The sequence below is a fragment of the Equus przewalskii genome, chromosome 4, assembly GCF_037783145.1.
Source record: "Equus przewalskii isolate Varuska chromosome 4, EquPr2, whole genome shotgun sequence".
Classification (NCBI taxonomy): domain Eukaryota; kingdom Metazoa; phylum Chordata; class Mammalia; order Perissodactyla; family Equidae; genus Equus; species Equus przewalskii.
This window is the reverse complement of record NC_091834.1, coordinates 92,632,138-92,657,088: the sequence shown is the minus strand read 5'-3', so window position 1 is coordinate 92,657,088 and position 24,951 is coordinate 92,632,138. Positions and strand designations below refer to the sequence as shown.

At 44.8% G+C, this 24,951-nt stretch overlaps 1 protein-coding gene and 2 long non-coding RNA genes across 12 annotated transcripts in view; 1 reads left to right on the top strand and 2 right to left on the bottom strand.

Moving 5' to 3' along the window:
• Nucleotides 1–24,951, top strand: part of HIPK2 (homeodomain interacting protein kinase 2) — a 177,599-nt gene that overhangs the window by 25,920 nt on the left and 126,728 nt on the right. For 3 of the 10 annotated variants that reach the window (XM_070616620.1, XM_070616619.1, XM_070616616.1), the window contains exon 2: nucleotides 22,652–22,777. The exons of the other annotated variants lie outside the window; for them this stretch is intronic. The gene's annotated coding sequence lies outside the window, so the exon portion shown is untranslated. The remainder of the gene's footprint in view (nucleotides 1–22,651; nucleotides 22,778–24,951) is intronic. 10 annotated transcript variants of the gene reach the window in all.
• LOC139082916 (uncharacterized) lies at nucleotides 3,013–15,172 on the bottom strand. Its single transcript, XR_011539276.1, has 2 exons — nucleotides 14,086–15,172; nucleotides 3,013–5,990 (listed from the first exon to the last, which is right to left on the bottom strand). It is a non-coding gene; the product is annotated as an uncharacterized lncRNA (long non-coding RNA).
• On the bottom strand, nucleotides 17,643–23,741 carry LOC139082915 (uncharacterized). The gene is made up of 2 exons (XR_011539275.1): nucleotides 23,603–23,741; nucleotides 17,643–23,017 (listed from the first exon to the last, which is right to left on the bottom strand). It is a non-coding gene; the product is annotated as an uncharacterized lncRNA (long non-coding RNA).

Below are 24,951 nucleotides of genomic sequence, written 5' to 3'. Positions count from 1 at the left end.
ATTCTAGCTTCTACTCGTGTGGTTTGATGCGGTGCCAGAACCCAAAACACCCAGCGGAATTGCTAGATTGTCCATCCAACAGTCTTTATAAGCGTTGCTTCTTTTAACTGGTACATGTGTTGTGTGTGCGTGTGTCTATGTGTGAATAGGTGTTCATATGTGTGTGCATGTGTGTGTATATATATTCATATACTATATGTATAAGAAGAGAGAGTTTGGGGTTATATTCTGTTGCCTTCCGTGCTGTATTCTCACTGACTGAGGCTTTAGGAATCGACCTGGTAAGGTTGAAATCTTCTGTGGAAATTAAGGACTCTATTTGAAACACTCACAGAGGAGAGTTCTATTTTTGTAAATAGGATAATTGGGTGGAAAACTGTGCTAATATCTATCTTTATTTAACCACTCCCAGGGACAAATCCTAACTGTTAAAACCATGAGGCCATAAACCAAGAAACCACCATTGACTCAGGGATAGCATCATCTGTCTCCAGGCTAAATAGTTAGAGAGAGTGAGGAAGTTGAAACCCAGGCCAATCAGTTCCATATTAATGTCTCGCATGTATGAATGGAGGGTGGAAATGAGAAGGTAGACAGAGGCAGGACAGTAGGGAGGAGGGAGAGTGGTCAGTGATGCCCCCACCAGCTGCCAGGAATGTTATGTAGTGAGAAGTTATGGAAGAGCATTTTGGGAAGTGTCAAATGAGAGAATTGTGTCCTGATAGAGGTGATATTTATTCTAAATGACTTGATGATCTGTCCTCATGCAGGTTTGAGGGGTAGTTGATGGCAGCACAGCATGGATTGTTATACAGTGTGTACAATACCAGAGTAGGAGGTAGGAGTGGGAAGCCAAAGAAACAGGCATTTATAGAGCTACTCCTGTGTACCAGGCATATCATGAAATGGTTAGGAGAGTGGCTTTGCAGGCAGAGAGACCTGGCCTTAGGCTAGGTTTACCCAAATTTCCTCATTCAAAAAATGGGGATGATGATGATGCTTTACTCCACGGACTCAGGAGGTGTCAGGAGTATGTTGTCAGCGCTCAGTAAATGTTAGTTATCAGAATGATAGCCATCAGTAGGTCTCTCTTAACATAAAGTGAGGTGGAGCTCATGCTCCCCATTTTACAGATGGGAAGACTGAGGCTTGAGGAGGTTAATTACCTTGTCAAGATCTTTTATCCAGTAAGTGTCAAAGCTGGGATTCAAACCAGTTTTCTTAGCACTAAAGCCTGTTGGTTTCCTCTGCTCCATGCTGCCTGAATTTATAGATAACTCTCTTGTATGTTACAACTCAGATGTGCGGGCCAGGAGCCAGAGCACTTTTCTGCGTGCACTGTGCTGGTGGCTAACTTTCTGTTCGTGATCACATTGGACGAGCTCAGGCAGTGATTTGTGTGATGATCATGACAACCGAGCCCCATGTTAAGGAGTCTGGAGAGATCTTTCCCATTTGTGTTTGCCATCCTACCGGGAGAACATACCCACACAGTGAGGTGGTTCCCCTAGGTGAACATGGAGGAACTTACCAGCACTGTGTTTTGTGATAGTTGTGAGAGTTTTCCTTTTGCACTTTTGTCCAAGTCCAGGTTTCTGTTTTTGGCCCTTGTTCAATCTAGTAGAGAGGGCTTGAGTTGACTTGTTGTATAATGGAAACAGCCTTGTGTGGCATAAGCCTCTGCCTGGGGTCACCACCTGCTGCCGCAAAGCTGGGTAGCTAGCAACTTCTTACAGATCTTTTCAGATTAATGGAATGGAATGATGGAGGAGGATGGTGGGCCGGGGGAGTGCTTTCTCTTGGAGGCTGTGAGGGCCTGTTATGGGTTAAATTGTCCCCCCCCCCCCACACACACACAAATGTATATGTTGAAGTTCTAACCCTCAGTACCTCAAAATGTGACTTTCTTTGGATATAGGGTCATTGCAGATGTAATTAGTTGAGATGAGGTCATAGTGGAGTGGGGGGAGCCTGATCCTGTAGGACTGGTGTCCCTGTAAAAAGGGGAAATTTGGACACTGACATGCACACAGGGAGACCTTCATGTGAACAGGAAGGCAGAGCTCCGAGGGATGTATCTACAATCCAAGGGACCCCAAAGATTGCCAGAAACCACCAGAAGGAGGCCTGCAACAGATTCTCCCTCACAGCCTCAGAAGGAGCCAACCCTACCAACAGCATGACCTTGAACTTCTAGCCTCCAGAACTGTGAGACAATAAATTTATGTTGTTTAAGCCACCTAATTTCTGGTACTGTGTCACAGCAGCCCTAGCAAACTAATAGCGGGCCCGTGGAGAAATAGTGACTTATAAACTCCAGAAGAGATATGAGAGTCACTCATGTGCTTTGGTTCAAGTTTCCATTGGAGTGTGGGAGTTGGATGTCAGGCGGAGAGTTCAGGAAGTACAAAGAAGAAAAGCAGCAGAGACGAGCAGACCAACTTCTGAAGAACGAGAGTGTTTGTCGTATGAGGGACGTTGCTGTCTGGCGACCTTTTACCTCACTGGATTTTTTTCAAGAAAGCAATTTGTCCGTTAGGGTTGGAAATATATTTTCTTTGGTACCACAGGGTGACGATCTTTTTAAAAATTGGCCACCTACAAGTTTAAATTTCACCCTCTGGGACAGCTTTGTCTAATAGAACTTTCTGTACTGATTATAATATTCTAGATCTACTCTCTCCAAAATGGTAGCCACATGTGGCTGTGAAGCACTTGAAATGTAGCTAGTGTGGCTGAGGAACTAAATTTTTAATTTTATTTAACTTTAAATTGGCACTTGTGGCGAGTGGCCACCATGTTGGACAGTATAGACCTGGACTCTAAGGGCAGCACTGGGCTAGGGCCCAAAAGAGACAACTGAGGTGCCTGGATTTTTAGTGAGCTCACAGGAAGGTTGGGCTAACTGGTCACCCTGGGTTTGCCAGTGCTCTTGTGTTTGTTGTATGGTTGTATGTGGTCCTGTCCTCAGCTAATGGGGCTCTGGTGGTAGTAAAGTGAAGAACACAGGCAGAATTTTCTAGATGCTTTACTATAAAAAGATGCTTTACACAGGGCTTTCTGTACCATTACTTCTCAGAGCCCAGATTATCTTGGACTGTTTAGTGCTCAGTAGAGAGATGGGGCAAATTAATCCACGTGGGAGGAACTGGGGAAGCAGGGTCTGTGGGTCCAGGTGGGCTGAGAAGTTGATTTCCAGGTTGTGTGTGGTGGCCCCCGATGTGCTCTGGGAGGCCTTTGACCCCAGCGGTAGGAAGGCGGGGATGTCCAGATTAGACCTCCCTCTCTGAAGGCGAGAGGGGCGCCCTTGGAGTTTTTGAACTAGATTTGTCGTATGCAGGTGCCTGGTAAGAGGTCCTGGAGCTCAGGCCCCCGCTGCACCCCGCTGCCTGGATGGCTGCTGCGTGGAACAGGTGACCAGACGCTGCTGTTTTGCTGAGAGTGCACATGGGATGTTTCAGAATCTAAAATGGAAGCCCATCCGGGCATTATTAGATGCAGTTTCACACCGGAAAGAACGAGTCCCCGTGAATGTTTTGGCCAGCCCTGGACAAATGACTGTTGTCTCTGTATCACCACTGGCTTTGGCTCAGTACCCAGTAAAATTTTAAAGTTCCTTCTTTTCCCAACTCTACTTAGTTCTCATTTTGATTTCACAGAGAAGTAAATGGTTCATCAAGTCTTATGACTTTTCTAAACCTTGAGACAAACGAGGAGGGTCATGTGGAGACCCCGTGTGTCAGAACGGCCCCTGCCTCTCCCCTTGCCCCCTTCACTCCGGCAGACTGGACTCTATGCAGTGTAGGGGTGTCGTGGAAGGCAGGGGGTGTTCAGCTGGAACTTCAGGGTCTTGGAGGCAGGGTTTTAGTTTGAGAAGAGGTTAGGGAGAGAAAAGAGGTTGAGGGAAATGGCTTGTCAACCTTCAGCACATCTGGTACTTGTGCCATGTGCACGGCGTCATGCTGGGGGCCTTAGGGGACAATAATGAGCAGTGATGGCTAGTAGTAACTCATGCTCATACGGATGGTATTCCAATGTATTAGCCCACCGAAGCACAAGCTTTCTCTTCTCCAAGAACTTCTAGACTCATCGCAGACAAGATTAAACAAAACAACGCAAGATATCAAGTGGCGCAAGGTGGTGTGTGATGAACACTGTCAGAGAGGCGCAGAGAGAAAGCCCTGAGGCCCCGAATGACCAGGGACGCTTTATTTGATCTGGCCTTTGAAGGATGGCCTTGATTTGGATGGGCGGCGAGGGAGCCTGAGGCTGCTCCAGGCAGTGGTGCACGAGGCCCGGCTCGGGGACAGTGGGTATCTAACTTGGTGTGACTAGAACAAGTTACAGGTCACAGGTTTTTCCATTTGAATGTAATTATTTGACTGTAGTAGCCATCAGCAGATGGAGGGTTCAGAAGGACGACACTGAAATAATTAATAATTTGCAGATGCACTCGGCAGCCCCCGCGTCTCAGCGTGCCTTTCCGTTCCAGCAGGATACACGCAAAGAGCGCTCACGGCCCCATCTGCTCTGCTCCTCCCGGCTCTATCTTTTATTTAATAACCTCTCTGTGACCTATTCATGTGAGGTCATCCATCTCGTTTTCTCTTTTTCTGTGTTTAAATAGTCTTGGCTGCTACTTGCCGTGAAGGGCTTAACTAGTAGTGGGTGGGATTGACCTCTCGATTCAGTAAACATTTATCGAGTCTGGGACAGTGCTTGCAGTGAGCAGACTAAAGAGGAGGTGGACTCTAGCCCTCAGGTGGGGGAGGACTTAGAGCCGGCGGGCCCAGCCCCTGCCCGGCATGGCGGTGGACGTGGAAGGTTAGCAGAGTCTTTAGCTCGGGGCTCTGGGAGGAAGGTGATGACAGTACCGTCAAGGGAGAAAGGGAAAACAAAAGGGGGAGTAGCTTCATGGGCTGGAGACTAGCACTTTCTGTCAGTCAGCGATGCTTTGTCCAGAGAGTGCTGTTTTTTCTACAGGAACCGTTCTGCAGTTGTTGTTAGCTGTCATCTTGGCCAGAAGCAGCATGGGGAGGTGGGCAGACGTGGCCTCTGGAGTCAGCAACTCAAGCTTAAACCCTCACTCCGTCTCATGGCTGGGCTTGATTTAGGTTTGAGACGGGGCATCCCTGTGGAGACATTAAGCAGGCCTTAAAAAGACCCCCAACTTGGAGTACTCAGGACCCCGTAGTTACAGTGTGAATTCCTTCGGCTTCAGCTTTCCTTCCCTTCCCTTCTCAAGTGGTTCCCCACGGAGTCACTTTAGATTAGGGGGGAGGAACTTTCTTCCTAAGTCTCCCTGGCCTTTATCCTCACACTTGAAGGCTAAATCCAGAACTCCTCGTTCCTGCTAAGTAGTTCAAAAGCCCCGAGGGTTCCTTGCAACAGTCGCACCCTGGTGGGACTTTTCAGAGCACTCCTGGGGTTGGGAGAGAGATTTCAGGGGAACCGCAGCATAATGTGAGCTATAACCGGCTGAGTGATCTTCTGGCTGGATCTGGATGTGAGGCTGGCATGTTTGAAGGCTGCTGAATACCTGTTGACCTGCTTGCCCCAACTGGGTGAACTCCATCTACCTTTTGATTCCTAACTGATTGCAGTGAACAATATACCAGCTTGTCTTCTGTAAATCGAGAGGGGAGAACGTTCCTACCAGCGTTGCTGCCTTGGTTGGACAGGTCAGTTGACTGCCTTGAAATTCTACTTATTCATCTGTAAAGTGAAGGGATTTGCCGAGATGCCCTTTAATGCGACTTCTAACACTAGCACTTTCTGTCGGTCAGTGATTCTTTGTCCAGATAGTGCTATTTTTTCCATAGGAACAGTTCTCCAGTTGCTGGTTAGCTGTCATCTTGGTGAGAAGCAGCATGGGGAGGTGGGCAGAACGCGGCCTCTGGAGTCAGCAGCTCAGGTTTAGAGCCTCACTCCGTCTCATGGCTGGCTGTGCAACTCTCAGCAGTGAGCTAATCCTCGCCAGGTTTCCTCACCTGTAAAAGGAGGATGATAACATGCATTTCAGATTCACTGGGAGATAATATGTATCAAACATCTACCATTGTGCCTGTTTTTTTAACAGCTTTATTGAGCTATAATTCACATACTGTAAGGTTCATCCTTTTGAAATACAACTTGTTGAGTTTTAGTATATTCACAAAGTTGTGCATTGAGCACTATTGTCTAATTCCAAAACGTTTCCCTCCTCCCAAAAGAAATCCCATGCCCATTAGCGGTCACTTCCCATTCTTCCCTCCCCCTAGTCCCTGGCAACCACTAATCTACTTATTTCTGTGGATTTCTTTCCATATAAATGGAATCATACAATATGTGGTCTTTTGTGTCTGACGCCTTTTGCTTAGCATATGTTTTCACAGTTCATTCATGTTGTCCCTTGTATCTACACTTCATTCCTTTTTATTGCCAAGTAATATTCCACTGTATGGATGTACCACATTTTGTTTACCCATTAATCACTTGATGGACATTTGGGTTGTTTCTACCTTCTGGCTGTTATGAGTAATACTATGAACATTTGTGTACAAGTTTTTGTGTGGACATATGTTTTCAGTTCTCTTGGTATCTTCTTGTGGTTTTGATTTGCGTTTCTCTAATGACTGATGATGATGAGCATTTTTCATGTGTTTATTGGCCCTTTGTATATCTCCTTTGGAGAAGAGTCTATTTAAATTCTTCGCTCATTTTAAAAATTAGGTTATTTGTCTTCTCCTTGTTGAGTGGTAAGAGTTCGTAATATATTCGACATACTGTGCCTGACTTTTAAATAGGCACGCAGTCAGTGTTGGTCCCTCTTCCCAGGTTTCTCATGAAAGTTTCTAACCTTTTAGAATTGCCCAAATACTGAATCCCCATTATCCTGAGTCTTAAACCCTACCCTTCTGTCTTGTCCAGAGCTCTTAGCACAGAGCCCTGAGCCATTCTGGCCCTGGAGCCCAAATCTGGACCGTGGCGCAGCAGTGGACAGCTTGGGTCTGGAAGTGAGCTCTGGCAGAATCCATGGGGGCACTGGCTCTTTCTAAGTCTTGTTTTTTCTCCTTGGAGGACTTATGGGGTAATTGTACCGCTTTTTTGCTGTTTCTGCACCAGGGTATCCACCATCCTGTGCTGTGAGCATCTGGATGTTGGGGCTGAGGACCACAGGGAGATATATCTGAGAACATTGTCTTCTTTCCACGGTGCCACTGGCAAGATGAGTAACATATTTTCCAAGAGTGATCTGGTGCTTTTAAGTCATATATAAAAATGTCCCAAGGAAAATCATGGGTCTATTTCAAAGAGGAGGGAGTTTTATGGGAAACCCTTGAAGCTGTTGAGAGGACCTGGAACTAATTCTCTGTTCCCAGAACTGGGCTCAGTGTCCCTGAGACACGTTCTATACTGTGCTGCTCCGTGGCCTTTGCAGTCATCATCCTCTTTCTTCATCCCTCCAGCCTGGCGTGGGTAACCATCCCCTTTCTGCTGAGTCAAATCCAAACCCTCCCTCAAGGCCAGCAGGGTCTCCTGCCCCTCCCAGAGCCTCTGAGGCGCTCTGTAGTTCGGGAGCCTTCCTCCTGCACACCAGGGGAAGAGGTGCCAACAGAGAAGTGAAGGCCTTGCAGCCCTGCCCGGACCGTCCCCCAGAGAGCCATCTCCACCAATTTGTGAAACTGCTGAGCCACAGATGTGCCCCGAGGACTTGGCCTTTCCTTAGATGTGGATTTGAAGGGTTGTGGACAGACATTATTGATTACTTCTCTTAAGTCAGTCAGGACAGTTTAAAATCTCTTTAATGCCCAGGAAATTTGCTTTGGAGGACAAAGCCAGCCCAATTGCATTTGGATGATGCTTACTTATTTTAAAAGGGTAGAAAGTACGTCTGGATACGTGAGTCCCTTATAGGAACAACTGTGCACAGCGGCGCTGTGTCTGACTCTGCTTCTCTGAACATTTGGACCTGCCTCTACTTGGCTGCCGTCGTCTTGATTTTGTAGAAAAGCACATTCTACCCTCAGAAATTGTGCCATCTAGTTGGAAGGATGAGATAAATGAGAAAATTATTCACTATTAGAGTTGGAAGATTCCTTGGGGATTACCCTAGCCAATATTTTCCAATCTTCTATGCTGACCAAAAACCATTAAGTGTTTCATGTGGAAAAAAATGTTTTTCTTTGATAAATAAATTTGAGCCATGGAGTATATTGTGTGGCTCTCTTGAAATTCTTGAAAAGTGTGTGTTAGTATTTTAAAGGCTCTGAGAAGTCCTGCAGTAAAGACAACAGCTTAATTTGATTTAACCCAACATTTCTTAAACTCATTTGTTCTCAATTTTTTTTCCTTCTTTTTCCATATTAGGTATTAATAGCTCACGGGACACTAAGCACACTTTGGGAAACATTGTCTCCTTTACAGACAATGAAACCTGTGTTCAGAATTATTAAGTGACTTGCTCAAAACCAGACATGAAACCAAATTTTCTAACTCCTACTCCATTGTTCTCTTTACAGATAATAACCACATCATGTTGAATGAGGGTGCATGACGTTTAAAATGTTGTCATTTACGTTACTAATGAAAAATATACAGACTTTAGAGTACTACTGACATGCATTTGAACTCTGGTTCTGTCATTTTACTAGCTTACGACCTCAGGCAGCTAAGCCCGCTAGTCTCTCTGAGTCTCTTTTTGCTTCTGTAAAGTGAGGATAATAATAATGACTCAGGGGCTTGTTGGGAGGATTAGATGAGATGGTATGTGCAAAGATCAAGTCTGTGTTCATGTCTCTTTCCTCAGACTTTTCCCGTTATACCTGATGTTTGGCCCAAATATCCATGGTTTTAAAAGGCAAGCATGTTACAGGCACCAAAAAATTAGTAATGATGATCATAATGGATATTATTGAATGATGATTGAACGAATGAATGCACATGACATAGGAGTAATTACCTGTGGAAAGTCAGAGCTATGTTGAACTGCTAAATATTCATAGAATTAAGGGGAAAATGACGGAGGGACGGTCTAGGGCGTGTAGATTGGCCAGCTGTGTCCGAGGTAAGACGTGTTCAGGATCTCAGGCCACGCCACCTGCATTCCCTTTCTCCATCCCCACGACGCAAAAATGTGGTTGAGGTTTCTTCATTAAATAGATAGCAGTTTGCCTTTGGAATACAATTTATTTTAAAAGGTTTGGCAACAAAGTTTGTCCTGTGGTGGGAAAGGTGAAGGATGAGTGAAACATTGCCAGCGAATGGGACAACGCAAGGCACAGAATTCAGATGGCGGAAGGGACCCAAGGGGCTGCCCAGTCTGTGGTGGAGCAGAGGTTTCTGCAGGGCTGTGAAGGGAGCTGACTGTAGACGCAGCCATTCCAGAACTTCTCTCTCCCTTCTCCGCAGAAATCGTCCTTCCCTCACCAGGCCATCACCGCACCCTCTAAACTTGCCTGCGTAGCTTTGGAATTTGTACTTATGCCTAGGAATTTAGTCCAGTGCCCTAACACGGAGCCCAGGCATTTGTTTACTGCTGGCTTGGCAGGGCCACATGCCCGACGCTGAATCACCAGTTGCATTGGTGGTGGGCCTGGCCGCTTCCCTGGGCTTCAGTCCATGTGTGTACTGGTCTTCTCCTCACACTGGAATACATCGGGACTAACAGGCGACAGGCCTCAGAAGACCAGCCTCTTTGATATCTTCCTCGTCTGCTTGCTCTCTGAGTTTCTCATGGCCTTTGCACTCCCCAGGTTCCCTCTGTGCCAGTGGCTCGGCAGGCGGTTTTAGGAGCACAATCTGTGAGTGGTAGTAAATAATGCTACCCCGGGCTTTGACCAGTAGCACAGACAGCTTTGCCATGGTGAGGGGACAGTTGGAGAGAGTGCCAGCTTGCATCCCGCTGCAGCTGCGCTGTGCACAGAGAGCCTCTTCATCTGGCACCGGCGTGCGATGTGCCAGACCTTGTCTGCCATGCCAGGTGCTGGCGCATTCTCCAGGACGATACAAGGCTAAGCATGCTGCTGGCGCAGCGCGAGTCACAGCTTCCCTAATTTATTTACCTCGAATCAAACAAACCCCGACTCCTGCTTTGAATGTAGACTGTGGTATTTCACAGAATGACAGAAGGGCAGCCGTTTCTATAGAACTGCCTTCTGTGGGCTTTGACTGGGACCACTGTATGGCCTGACTCTTGGGGACTTCAAGCGGCCACTTCAGAAAACAGCGTGGCAGCTCCTCGAAAAGTTAAACCTAGAGGTGCCACACGAGCCATCCATTCCACTCCTGGGTCTACACCCAAGAGAAATGCAAACATTTGTCCACACAGACTCTTGTACACAAGTTCATAGCAGCCAAAAAGTAGAAACAAGCCAAATCTCCATCAGCTGACAAGTGGATAAACTAACGTGCTCTGTCCATTCAATGGAATATTATTTGGCGATAAAAAGGAATGAAACGCTGACACTTGCTACAAGGTGAATAAACCTTGAGAAATTATGTTAAGTGAAAGAAACCAGACACAAAAGGCCACATATTGTATGATGCCATTTGTATGAAGTGTTCAGAATAGGGAAATCCATAGAGACAGAAAGATTACTAATTGCCAAGGGCCTGGGGTGGGAGAATGGGAGTGGCTGCTGATGGGTGTGGGATTCCTGTTGAGAGTGATGAAATGTTTTGGAATTAGACAGTGATGATGGTTGCACAACTCTGAAGATATGCACAACCACTGCACTGTACGTTTTAAAAGGGTGACTTTATGGTATGTGAATTATAGGTCAATAAAGCTGTTATTTAAAAAACTGCCTTGAACTTACCATTGTGGTCTAGTCCTTTGTGGACATATGTGGGTCAAGTGGAAAGATGGGGGAGGGCCCTGGGGGGAGAGGAGAAGTGTTGATCTTGCTGCTGGAAAGAAGCACCAAGTGGCGGGTTTGGATGACAGAAGCTTTGGAGGCACGTTGAGTGTTCTCTGGGATCCACGATGTTCAAAATTTTGGGATGTCCTGAATGTCCTCATCCCAACCCCCTACCTGCAAATCATTTCCAGGTGGACCCTGTTAGAGTTCAGGGATTAATGAGCAAGTGCTCACCCTCATACGTTTTAAAGAACATTTTATGTGGAAATAATTTTAAACTAATTGAAAATTTACAAAAATGAAAATAATACAAGAAATAGCCCCATACCTTTTACCCAGATTCGCCAGTTATCATTTTATTCCATTTGCTTTGTCATTGGCGTGCGGTTGCACGCACACCCTCACATTCATTCTCTTTCGTTGTCATATGTGTATTTGTGTACATACATACATATATATTTATATCTGTAAAAGCTACTTTTTCTGAATGATTTGAGAGTAAGTTATAAATGTCGTGGTTCCTTTACTTCTGCACCATCCAATACAGTAGGCGCTAGCCACAAGTGGCTATTTAATTAAAATTCAATAAAATGTAAAAGTCAGTTCCTCAGTCGTGCCGGCCATCTTTTCAAGTGCTCAGTAGCCACCTGTGGCTAGTGGCTCCCGTGCTGGACAGAGCATCTCCAGTGTGACACAGAGTTCCGGTGGACAGCACTGCCTTCCTTAGGGGTGGCTAGGTGTGTTTCCTGAGAATAGGGAGCTCTCCTACATAACACTGCACACGTGCAGCTTTAGAGGACTAACGCTGACACTGACAGCACTTCTCTCCAACCCACGGTTTCTGCTCCAGTTTTGTCAGTTGACCCAGTAATGTTCTCATTCCTCCTGGAATGAGGCCTTCAGTCGTGTTGGAGTCCTGCACCAGCTTGGTTTGTGCTCAGGGGAAGCGTGTGGACCACAGACTGTGAAGCTTTGAGTTGAAGGGGTTCCTTTCCTAGAGACCCTGCTTTCCACAAACTCGAATCCTTTCTCTCCCTCGTGTGTGGGGCCAGCGAGCATTGCCCCAGCTCTCGATTGACTGATGTCTGCCCCTGGGGGAATAACGCCCCCTCCTTCTGCACTGACTTTCCGTCTCCGAGCAGGTGTGGCTCTGCTCTTAAAGCAGCAGGGAACGTCCCCTGTGAGAAAGAAGAAATTGGCCTCCCCTGCAACAGCACTGTTTTTCTTTGTTCTGATAACGTTTTCCAAATTTTAGCCTGCAACTGAAAAGGGATCGTGTTGTCCCTCGTTTGTTTTCTGTTTTACGGCCGAGTTGTGATCCCGCAGCTCTGCATCACTTCGTGTGGCCCAGGACCGACGGGGCACAGAGGAGCTTCCTGCGCCCGACTCCTCGTGTGCTGGAGGCCAGGTCTGCGGGGCCGTGGGCTGCCCGCCCGACATTTTCAAGAGCTGCTGACCCCAGTCATTGTCGGCTCACTTTCCTCCAGTCCAAGGGAAAGCGGACTCCTGGCAATTTTCAACCATGCTTTGGGTGAAAAGTGGGGAAATGAGCAAATTGCAGAGTGGTTTCTACTTTTGAACTAACGGGTGTTCGAGCTTATCCTCCGAGGGATTCCTGGTGACTTAATGGGATTTTGTGGCATGAGTAAGTGTGGAAAACAGATTCCTAGCCTGCTGACTTCACTTCCATAGAGGTCCCCTCCCCCCACTATTCTTTGCGTTTTCTTGGAGTAAAAGCTGGGAAACAAGAAATCAATAGGCTTATTCTTTCACCTTTCTTATATTTCCATTTGCCCCCTAAAATGTATTCTCATACTTTCTCCCACCTTTTATTTTGATTCAGCATTTCTTAGAAGAGAAAAATATTTAGGAAGGTAAGAGTTACTGAAGAACTCAGTGGGAATCCTGTATGAGCTATATAGTTTGAGCCAAGAAAGAAAAGGGAAATGGATTCATGCAGAGAGAGTGGAAATGGAGCTGATAGCTTCATTTTCTGCTTAACTAAAAAAGAAGGCAGAAGGCCTGGCTGGCAGGGTCAAGCCCACAAGGCGAGCTGCTGAGAGCCGTGAGGTGCGGGATGGGCAGTGAAGGCAAATTGAGTGTATTTGATGCTGGCGGAAGAACCAGAGTGCTTTCACTGCATGCAGCCATCAGAAGGAAAGCATAAATTCAGATGTTCTCCATTGATACCTTATGTGTAACAAGAGGTGCCCTCATTGGCTACATTGTTTTGATCCACATGCTTCTAGAAGGGTTGCTGTGTGTTTTCATTCGAGAGTTGTAGGTCCCTGTCCCTCCTGGACCCCCAGCCTCAGGGTTAAGGTTTTATGTTATCTGATAGCATCCTTCCAGCTTTGGCAGGAGAGCGTGGTCACGAGACAGTAACTCAGAACCAGGTGAGAGCTGGTTTAGTTTCACATCAGCTCTGGCCTTGGTGATACACTCGCTGAGAATCGGGAGGCTGGGGGCGCTGTGCCCTCTGCGTCTGCTGTCTGGGTTCCCTCAGGGAAGCACAGCTGCCCCCTGGTCCCTGGTGTGTCTGAGCTCCTTCTGGCAGCAGAGTTGCCGCACCCGCCGCCCACCGGGCCTGACCGTGAATACCAGGGCATGCCTTCCTCTGCCACTCCAAGACGGGGGGCGGGGGGGGGGGGGCACTGAAAGGGACCAGCCGTCTCCACATCTGTCACGTGACTGCCAGTTACCGCGATTCCTCTCCCGCCCCCCCTTCCCCCATCACTTGCCACGGTCTTTAGATTACTCCTCAGTCTCCTTTCTGTGGCCTTGCTTTACATTCCCGCTGACGCCACCTTTCCTTCAGGATCTCATCTCACAGGTGCTCCTCCAAGGTGGACAGGTAGCCTCTAGGCCCTTCCCGTGAGTCCATTTTCCATTCAGAAGCCTGACTAATCCTCTCCTCCCCTTGCAAGCAACTCCTCGCTGCCTACAGGATACAACTGAAACCAGGCACTGAAGGCCCCCCGCACCTGACTCCAGCCCATCTTTCCACATTTGTTCACCACTCTCCCCGCGGGACCCTCAGCTACGCTCACGTCTATTATCCATTGTGTTCCCTTTGGATGACTTGGGTCCTGTTTTATCTTAAGTTATTTTATTTTTATGTTGTGTCTGCAAACTACCCCAGGTCCTGTGGGAAGTCAATGGCTTATAACTCTTGAATAAAAACGGGGCTAATCTTTTTCCATAACCCTGATGTGTGTCCCCTGGCCTCTGCGCTTCAGCTTACCCTCTTCTTCCTCTTGGGATGCTGTCTCCTGGGCTCCATCCTCCCTCCAAACCCTGCAGCAGTCAATCAGTAACCGTTCCCACTGCCTTGTGGTGTCTTTTCTCATATCACCTGTCTCATCACGTTGGTCTCTTGAAAAGCACTAGTGCTGTTTTTCACAATGCCTGCAGCCCTCCTACAACCCTTGGGGCTGCTTGAACATAGTGGGCACTTAGCAGATGTTTCTGGATGCTCACCCTGGCCTCTAGAATCCTCAGCGTGGCAGATTTGGAAATATGACATCATAAATTCATCAAAGATTATTGGGTTCTGAAGGACTGATTCATCCTAACTAACCTTATAGAAGACCGATCAATCCGAATCATTTAGAGAGAGAATCTTAACGTGCCAGAGAGGCTGGGCACGCGTACACAAGAGCATTTCCTCCCTAGTCAGAAGGTTCTTTCTGGAATCAGCAAGAGATCAGAGATTCCCTACTGAGCACAGACTGTGAATAAAAGGCATATGTGCTTTTTAGGACACCTATAAATTATGACAACATTCTCTGCTCTAAGGCTAGTTCTCTCTAAAAACCTGGATCAGGCATCTAGAATCAAATTCCCGCTTCCCTCCTTAACAATGAAGGACCTCAGACTCTCGTTTACAGACTTCTCTAAGACGACTGCCGCTCACCCCTGTAACGTTACCCCTCTTTATTCTGGTGTGCTCAGCATATTATAGTTCCCACGTTTATAGATATTCTTGTTAATTACATTTCAGGTTGATTATTTGTGAGTCACAGATAAGGGGGCATCTTAAATCCTGGTCTTGTACTTTTTGAGGATGCCTTCTCTTAGGATCTGCAGCTCTATAAATTAGTACAGTACAACAACCCTACTTGGAAAATCACAAGTGCTGTGCCTCGATTCTAGGAGTTTCAGTGTAAAACCCCATGTAAAGAAGGAGTCCAGAACTGTGTTCGTTGGGCCGTTAATGAATCAGTGGTACCCTGGACCTGTGAGCAATGCTATTTTTAAACCCATGGCTGACTTCAGTGATAAAGAGTGTACAGAATGTGCCTTGCCAAGCTTGTGAGCCTTCCCTGAGTAATACCCATGGCTATTATGATGTCAGAACTTGAATATTCTTTACTAAGAACCTAACCAGTGCATCATGCAACTGGGGGCAGGGGGTGAAAAGTTCATCTTTCCCAGAGAAAACAGCAGCACAGGGCATAAGCTGATTCTCCCATTAGGTCATATAAGCCTGAATTCAGAAGTGCCAAGCTCTTATGGTCAGTTTGAAGAACAGTCCCATTTCCATCACCAGAAAATCATATGTCTCAAAGTTTCCAAACCAAATGAGAGGCATTTGTGACAGCTGATCCTACGCCTTCCACTTGTTCAGGAAAGTCATTGGGTGGTGATTAGAGCGGGCACACCTGAAATCATGACAGCTGTGAGGGTCGGAGCTGTTCCATCATTGACACATTGATCTCATGAAGCATTTTCACAGGGCACAGAAGTGATGCCTAAATATGAGAGATATGGGATTGAGCTATTTAGAATTTTTTAAGTTGTCTAAAAATATGTGTGTTCTGGTTTTGATGGGTGAGCACGCTGAACATCAAAATATAGTGACATTAAACCTCTTTAAATGACTCATTAGGGATAGCATTCAGGAAAATGACAGTGCTAGTTAGGATGGGGTAAATTATGCTGCAGCAGCAAACCACCCCCACATCTCAGGGACTTAAAACCGCGAAGGTTTGTTTCACCATCATGATGCCTGTCCTCTGGGGTCAGCTGGGGTCTCTGCTCCTTGGTATCCTCGTTCAGTTCTTAGGCTAAAGAGCCTCTGCTCCCTGGATCATCGCTGGTGACCTTAGCAAGGGAAAGAGGAACGACTGGGCAGCTTGCACACTGGCTCTGAGAAGCTTCTGCCCAGAAATGACACTTCCCACTCATTTTTTATTGGCCAAGGTTAATCATAGGCCTAAGACTAACTCTTAAGTTACTTGGCTTGGATGACCTGAGTTGTAATGGGTTTCCAAAGTGAAGGGCTCAGGACAATTTATTGGAAAGAAATATATTGGAATATGTATGTTTTATCATACATATTTTAATCATCCTTTTAAATTTTCTGTTTGGTGTGTATTTAGTAAACATACTGTAGTAGTAAAGTAGAACATATAATTTATTCAAAATAAAGATCCCATGTATTAGGAGTGTTCAATTTTTTTCTGATTCAGTGCTCAATCAAAAAAGCTTAGATCATAGTTTACACAATAGACACAAGTCTGCAATAAGCATGTTGCACTTAGAACCTGGGTCCCAATTAGGACCAAGGGAGTGCTTTTGATTAATGAATTACATGGAAAAGAAATGCGCACGTTTTTAAGGTGAAGTAGGTAAAATATAGAATCTGTACTTGAATCTTCTGAAGCCCTTCAAGTTTCCCAGGCATCCTCTTCAGAGTCGTTGGAAGTTGCTTTCTTCCTGACCTAACCTGCCTTTCCTTGACCAGTAGCGTTTGAGATAAGTACAAATGAGCTTTTGTCCCATTTCATTGTTTTTCTGCTTCCTTTGTCCGGTCATTCCGAAATAACGTACTGAACCCCTCGAATGTGCTAGGCTTTGTTCGGAGCTCTGGTTTTCATCGCAAAGAGCAGTGTGCTGACCTTGGTTAGGTAAGCCTTGGTGAGCAGACCAGCCTCCGTCTCCTCCTCTTTCACTGGACACTTATTTAGGGCCCACTGTGCTGGGCACTGTTCTACGTGCTCTGTATATACTAACTCATTTAATCCTCACCAGGACCCTGTGAGAGACTGCTACTGTCTCCATCTTATAGGTGAGGAAATTGAGGCACAAAGAGGCTGCATAACTTGCTGAGACCATGCAGCCAAAAAGGGGCAAAGTCCGCATCTAACGTAATTGCCGGGAACTCAGAAACAATCTGAAATGAGCTCTTGGAACACAGACCACTGTTAAGTTGGAGACTGCCTATGTCACCAAATGCCATCCTGTGTGTTATAAAGCAGGACACATGAGAGCTATCTGAAATCTTAGCTGTGCTCCAGAAGGAAGGTGCCCCACTGCAAGATCCAGTGTGATCAGAGAGGGCACCTCCCCTCAGCTGAGTGCTGGTGGCCCAGCACTGTGGAGTTGGCGGGTCATAGCAACACCAGGACTAATTTGATGACAGTGACTCACAGCATTAAAATGTCCTTGCAACAGACCAAAGAACCCACTTTAATTTGCACGGCTTAGAACGGGCTGCTGGTTGCACTGCCAAGGGATCCCTCTACCAAGTGACTGTCACATCCACAACATTGACACACAAATACCTACTAAATATTGTAAATAATACCTCATTGCATTTTTATTGTACTTTATAGCTTACAAAGCACATTACGATGTTACTTTATTATTCTGAGTCTGTTCCCAATACCATTTCACTTGCCATCTATTTTCTCTTTTCTCCCACCTTCTATTTCTTTTTCCTTTTCCTCCTTCCCTACCTTCCTCCCTCCCAGCATCCCTGCCTGCTCCTCCACTTCCTTCCTTGGCTTTTCTTCCTTTGTGTCCTCCCGCCCTTCTACCCTTCATGCTGTGGGCGTGGCACTTCTCTCCCTTCGCAAAGTGATCTCTAATAGAGTTCCGTCAGATGTCAGTTAAAGGTAACTGAGAGTAATGGAAAAGTTCTCCCAGGGACAGAGGAGCTGTGATGTAGAGTTACTGTTGTAAACAGCAGTTGCCATTTAAATCAAGTGAGAAGGATGTGTTTCTGTGCTTGAAGAGGAGGGTGGAATGAATCCTGTCTTGGAAGAGAACCCAGGGGAAAGGTTTGTATGCATTTGGCATCCTAGGCATCGCTGGTCTGTGTGACATCTTGCAAAGAGTTTTCTTTGCAGGTAGATAACAGCCTACGAGAGAGATGTTCACATAAATACATAAACATGAGTACAAGCGGCAGCGAACAGGTGTTGCACTGTGGGCAGAAGGCAGGTGATGGTCCTTTGTCCTGGTTTCTTTGTATAACAGCAAAAACTTGAGGTTTAGAAAGGGCAGGTCTGAGGAAATGCCTTCCCGGGGCTCCTTAACTGTTCATATGGCTAGTGACAACAGACTAAACTTTCATATGCCTCCCTAAGAAATTGTGTTGTTTTGAAGTCACACGTTGATCACGATGAACAAATTATTTGCATAAAGAGAGGAGGTGTTTAGCCCCTGACAAGAATTGAAACTAAGACGTGGGAGTAAGGCTGAGGATCCTTCTATTGCTTTTCACCCAAGAGGCAGCAAAGACAGGCGGTAAAGGCAGTCTGCCATTTGGCCGGCGTGACTCTGCGATTGTTATAAATACTTTATCATAGCGTGAGTACAAACAAGTTTTTTCAATGAAATACATCCTGAATTATATTACAGAATGTATTAGTTTCCCAGGGCTCCTGTAACAAAGTACCACCAACTGCGTCGCTTAAAACAACAGGAATGTATTCTCCCACAGTTCTGGATGCTAGAAGTCTGAAATCAAGGTGTCACAGGCCCATGCTTCCGCTGAGACTGGGGCGAATCCGTCCTTGCCTCTTCCTGGCTTCTGGTGGCTGCCAGCATCCTCGGCATTCCTTGGCTTGCAGCTGCATCACTCCAGTCTCTGCCTCTGTCATTATGAGTCCTTTCTGTGTACCTGTGTCTCTTTTCCTCTTATAAGGACGTCAGTCATATTGGGTTAGGACTCATCTTAAGGGCCTCAACTTAATTCCATCTGCAAAGACCCTGTTTCCAAATAAGGTCACATTCACAGATACTCGGGATGAGGACTCCAACATGTTCTGTGAGGGGACACACAATAATAGAATTTCCATAGGGTAATAGAATTTCCATAATTTGGGGGTATAAAAGAGTTGGCAGTGGCATAGTAATAAGAAGACCAAAATGGGAAAGAGTAAAAGTAAGTTTCCAGTTCTGATTCTGAGTGTCCTAACATTTCTGAAGGAGATCCTGCGTAAGCTCAAAAGACAGATCAGTTGTGAGCTGGGCCTGGGATGGGTAGGGGTTAAGTAAAACACAATTTTACTTCACCCAGATGGTACCAGGCATTTAAGAATAATGAATGGTTTTGTTTGTTTTTTTTCCATAAAAGAGGAAAAAACTTACCAGACTTTATCTGGATTTGGACTTTCTAAACCATTTCTAAAGGATAGAAAAGTTCAATCTGAGGTATCTTAGCATTGCTGGATCCACCCCTAGCCTCCTCAGCGCCTGCTCCGCTCCAGCTCACTGCTTTCTTGAGGGGGTCAGTAATAATTTTGAAACAGTAGCGACTGGAGGGGGATTGGTATGCCAATGATTGGGAGTGGCTGAAAGATTCAGGGACAATGCTTCTGTAAAGATTTGTGACTCAAACAGCTGAAAATTAATACTGTTGAAACTTTAACCGCCTTATTTAGAACATTTCAGGGACAAAGTGAGCAGTCTTCTAGATCTTTGAAAAAATATGTATTTACATGGAAGTCTTCTGGGTTGAAACCAGAAGTATAGCTGGTTTTGCTTTTATAGTTTGTGGATGTCTGCCTTTTTCATCCCACCGAGTTTGTGTCAAAGGTTATCTTCTTGAGATCCTCAGTGGGAAGGAAGAGGCAAATGTGAAAAACGACACAGCCTCTCCAGGCTTTGGCCTGAAAGGACAATCAGGTGGCAGAGGAGAACTTGAGTGCACGTGAAAACTGATCTGAGGCTCCTCGTTACCCCCTAGCGTGGACCCGAAGAAGGAAACATCCTAACCCTCACCCGGCCTGTGCCCAGCCCACAACTGGTCTGTCTTTGAGCTTACTTAGGTTCTCCTTCAGAAATGTCTGACACACTAAGAATCAGAACTAGAAACTTAGTTTGCCCTTTCTCTTTCTGGTGTTATTAGTATGTCACTGCCAATTCTCTTCTACACCAAAGTGACTACAACTATTCCTTGATAAACATTACAGATGCATTCCTGCATGGCCTTTCCAGAAGCACTGTAACGTAAACTTATGCAGAATTTCATTTAAAATGATCATTTTGCTTTTGCTTGTTTCCACAGATCATATTTGGCTAATTGAAATGCCCTCATAGGTCCTTTGAGGCAAGATATAAGGAAATCACAAAATGAAATGTCTTATCTCCAAGGAGGGAAAAACAAAGAGAGTTCTTTTAGAATATCATGACTATATAGCCTAAGAAAATTATACTTTAGTAAAATGCTTTGGTTTCTTTAAACCTGTTGAATTGTGTCTCCCCCAAAACTCATAAGTTGAGTTCCTAACCCCTGGTACCTCAGAGTGTGACCTTATTTGGAGATAGGTCTTTACAGAGGTCATCAAGTCCGTAGGGTGGGCCCTAATCCAGTATAATTGGTGTCCCTATAAAAATGGGAAATTTGCACACAGAGACGTACATAGAGGGAAGACGATGTGAGGAGACACAGGGAGAAGACAGCCACCTACAAACCACAGAGAGGCCTGGAACAGATCCTTTCTTCATAGTCCTCAGAAGGAACCAACCCTGCCTACACCTTATTTTGGGCTTCCAGCCTCCAGAACTGTGTAAGACAACAGATTTCTATTGTTTACGTTCCCCAGTCTGTGGTACTGTGTTACGACCACCCTAGCAAACTAATACACCTATGTTTACAAGGTTTTTTTTAAATAATTAAGATTCTTAAAATTCATGTAACTATTTTGTGTGTGTGTGTGAGGAAGATTGGCCCTGAGCTAACATCTGTGCCAATCTTCCTCTAGTTTATGTGGGATGCCGCCACAGCATGGCTTGACAAGTGGTGCCAGGTCCGCACCCAGGATCCAAACCTGCGAACCCTGGGCCGCTGAGGTGGAGCATGTGAACCCAACCACTATGCCACCCGGCCGGCCCCACAACTATTGTTCTAAACTATTGCTTTGAGTTGTTTTGTTCTCCTTTCATTGATTCCACCAATTTCCTGGAAAAAGAAACTGAAAAGCATGCGTCTTACCGCTATCATTCTTTTCTTCACCAGAATTATATTGGATTGTTAATTTTCAGATGGATTATGAATACTTGGTAACACGGCCTCTAGATAATCACTTTATGGGCTGCATGTACTTACCCACTGCAGTGAAAGCCTGGTTCATCCCTAGTGATTTATGACTTAGTTTAAGGCAACATGGCAGAGTCACAGAAAGGTGAATTTGAGAAAGGCTTAAAGCTGCTGTAGGTGAGGATACCCACTTTCAGAAAGAGAAGTAAGTCTGAACGTGGAGAGTGGCTGATTTTGACAAATAATGAGCCGGTAGGTAGATAGATATGTGGGGAATTTGCACATGGTGGGAAAAGGATGTTTTCTCAATTGAAGAAATCCAGCTTACGGTAGAATTTGCAGATTCAAGGAAGATGATGTAAAAGATTTTGAAAGCCCTTCAGAGAATTGCATTTCTTGGGAAAGCAAGGGGCATACCATGGTGCATTTGGCTGTATTCCCAGGAGGGCAGCCCTTTTTTTCTCTCCTGCAGACGCTGTGGGAAAGAGGGCTGTCGCCTTACTCCCAGCCAGGCCCAGTAGCTCTTTCTTTTCATTCTCCTGGATCAATCGCTTAATTGTGTTATCATCATTTTATTCTTGACTTTTTCCTGAGAATCATATTGTCCTCCTCATACTATTTGACAACATCTGTGCCCCCAAGGATTACTTTATTTGCCATCTGCTCTACTTTCAACACCATTTCTCCTGGGAAACAGCTTTACCCACATGGATTCCATTTTCATCTAGGTGTTGACGACAGCCCTCAGGTCAATATCTCCAGCCATGACCTCTCACCCATTCTCCTATCCTGGTTTTTTTCTTGGTACACATAGAACATTTCTTCTATGTTGTTACTAATGCCTGAAATGAAATCTATCCAAAATAGAGATCTTGTAGCTGGACTCTGCTCTCACAATCAGCAACACCATTCCTTTCTTGGTCTCTTTGGGACGCGAACCCTTGATTTCAGTCTTTTTTCCTTTCGGTATATTTGTCACTCTGTCCTGCTGATCTTTGTTTAGCAATATTTTTGGCTACATCCTTGTCTTTGGCCTTATGCATGACCTGGTTCAGGGTCACCTTGACCTCTTTCCCATCTGATTAATCCTGTGTAAGCTTAGCCCATCCTATTGATTTCCACTCTCTTTTCAAAATGGTTTATCTTCCTTCAAGATTCAGCTCAGCAAATGGGAAGTAGATGCTGATTGTCAATGACCAGCAGCTCCTGACACTTTAACTTTGGTAAATTAAGCAATTCCTTGCCTCAGTTTCAGTATGATTAGTTGAACACTGAATTTTTCAACTTGGATATCCTGTTGGTGCTTGTGATTCAACTTGTTGAAAACCTACTCCATTATCCTGTCCCGTAGAGATAAATAACTTTAATACCTCTCCCCATCTTTCCCATCACCATCCATGGAACCTACTCCTTATTGTCCCCCAGATATATTTGATTCCTCTCTCTCCTTTGCCCTTATATCCCATCTGTCAGTATGTCTTGCCTTTTCTTCTCTGCAAAGTCTTATGTTTCTGCTACTTCCTTTCTATTTTCTCAGGCAGTTCCTTAGTCCAGATCCTCATTACCTCACCCCTGGACTGCTGTGACAGCCCAGATCATCTTACTCAAGACCAGTGCTCTGTCCACTATGCATCAGATAAGTGAAGTTTACCTCTTTAAGGAGGTAAATTTATTTTATTTGAACAATTTTGAATGGTTATATTTCTCAAATGTCATCATAACCAGAGGGTACAGAATTGTTAGATGACTTGGGATCATTGTTGTGGGTGTCCATTATTTTATAGGTGGTGTAAAGTTGGGTGTGCCCCATACTTTACATCTGTCTCTTCTCACGTATCAGCTTTCATTTTTCCTTGGCTGTTATTGTGCCTTTCTCCTTATTTGGTGCTTTTAGTCTAAAAACCTAAAGAGTGACAAAGAACAGTGTTTAACAGTACAGATTTGGGATCAGGCAGACCTCAGTTCAAATCCCCACCCTGCTAGTAGTAGCACAGTGGTGTCATCTCCCACAGTTTGGACAAACTGTGTCATCTCCCTACATTCCATTTACTCGTCTCTAAACAGGGAAAATGCTCCTTACCTTACAGTGGTGAGAGCAAACTCAGTGACGACAATCCCTCCGCAACTTGTTAATTGGGTATTAGGTGACAATCCCTCCGCAACTTGTTAATTGGGTATTAGGTGTCAATCGGGAAGATGAGTGAAGGCTCGAGGAGTAAAGTGAGTGGCTTTAGTGCTAGGGCTTCACACCAGCTTTTTTCAGGATTTAAAAATTACTTCTAGACGATCGAAGTCATCAGAAGATGACGATTCTGGATAAGTAGGCTGTTAGTGCACACAGTGGCTATTTATTGGCTTAGCGTTTGTTAATATATTACTACTATGTAAATGCTCCCGAATTGTTGTCTCCAAGCAAAGCCTAATCTTCCTGAGGGCATAGGCCATAGTGCTGGCTCTATACCCTCCCACGGCCCCCACATGTACTTACATGCAGTTAGCAGGATCTGCAATACTGTCCTTCTGCCTTTCAAAAGATACCCCATCTTTCTAATGGCAGCTCAGATCTTAGCTCCTCTGTAAACCCTTGCCTAACCACAACCCATCGTGATTCCTGCCTCTGAACTCCTATTGTGTTTACTTTGGCGAGTTGCTTATATTGCCTAGAATTGTGTATTGTCCTTTGTAATTTGCATTGAACTTGGCAAACACATGAGATTTTAACTCCTTTAGGGCAGTGCTGATGTCCTTGTGCTTCCTTTTGTGCCCAACCCTAGTCTTTTTTATACAGAAGACCCTTAATGCAATCAGTAGTATTATCATTGTCATTATTGACAAAAGAATTCTGTTGAGCTTGTAGTTGATCCTAAACTGTGCACTGGTGGAATATACCATATGTTTAACATTATACAGCTAGTGGATAAACAGACTTTGATTGAAAATGCTATAAAAGCCCCATAGACATTTAGTATACACTATTTTAGAAATGTATCATTTAGAAATGGGCTACCCTGAAATTATCTTTACATTACTTGTGAAATATAAACTTGATAAGCAGGATGACTGTCATTAAAATTTTATGAATATTGTTTTGTATGTCAATGAAGAAATTTTTTCTAGTACTTTTCAACCCCCTGAGGCATCAAATTATGATGTTATACAGGGTAATCAAGGGTTATACAGATTAACCCTTTTCTAGATGTTTAAAAATGTCCATTCAGATGCATATTATACCATTCATATATTTTGACATATATCCTATAATTTTATTATATCTTATGTGCATGATATGACCTATAAGATAGATGTAGCATTCTGCCAGGTATGGGAATTAATCCTTCCTTTGAGTTCTTGATTACAAAACCCAAAATCTCTATTTTCTATCAAATAGTCATTATTCAGTAGAAATGTGTGTCCAAAGGACTTTAGGAAGTGGGGAAGTTGGTTCCTCTTAAAGTGTTCATGATTCCATTTTCTTTAATAATGTAACTGGATTCTGAGTGGTAATCTATTTCATGTCTGCCAAACCAGAATTAAACTTTATATACTGATAAAAATGGTGCTGCTATTTTACTTATAATTTCTTCTCTCAAGCTTTGATAGAATTCAGTGAAATTAAATTCAGTTTAATTTTTTTTTTTTTAATCATAGTTGAACCCTCACTCATCCTTGTAGTTTCACCAGAGTCTGATCTTCCAGTAGATAATCTTGGGGTGGCGAAATGGAAAGGAAATGTACTCAGATGTGAAGCAACTTTTCAGTTCATCTAATTGTGAAATATAAAATTATGAAAAAACTAAGCAAATAAGCGGGGAAAAAATGAACTAAATGAGCCAATCC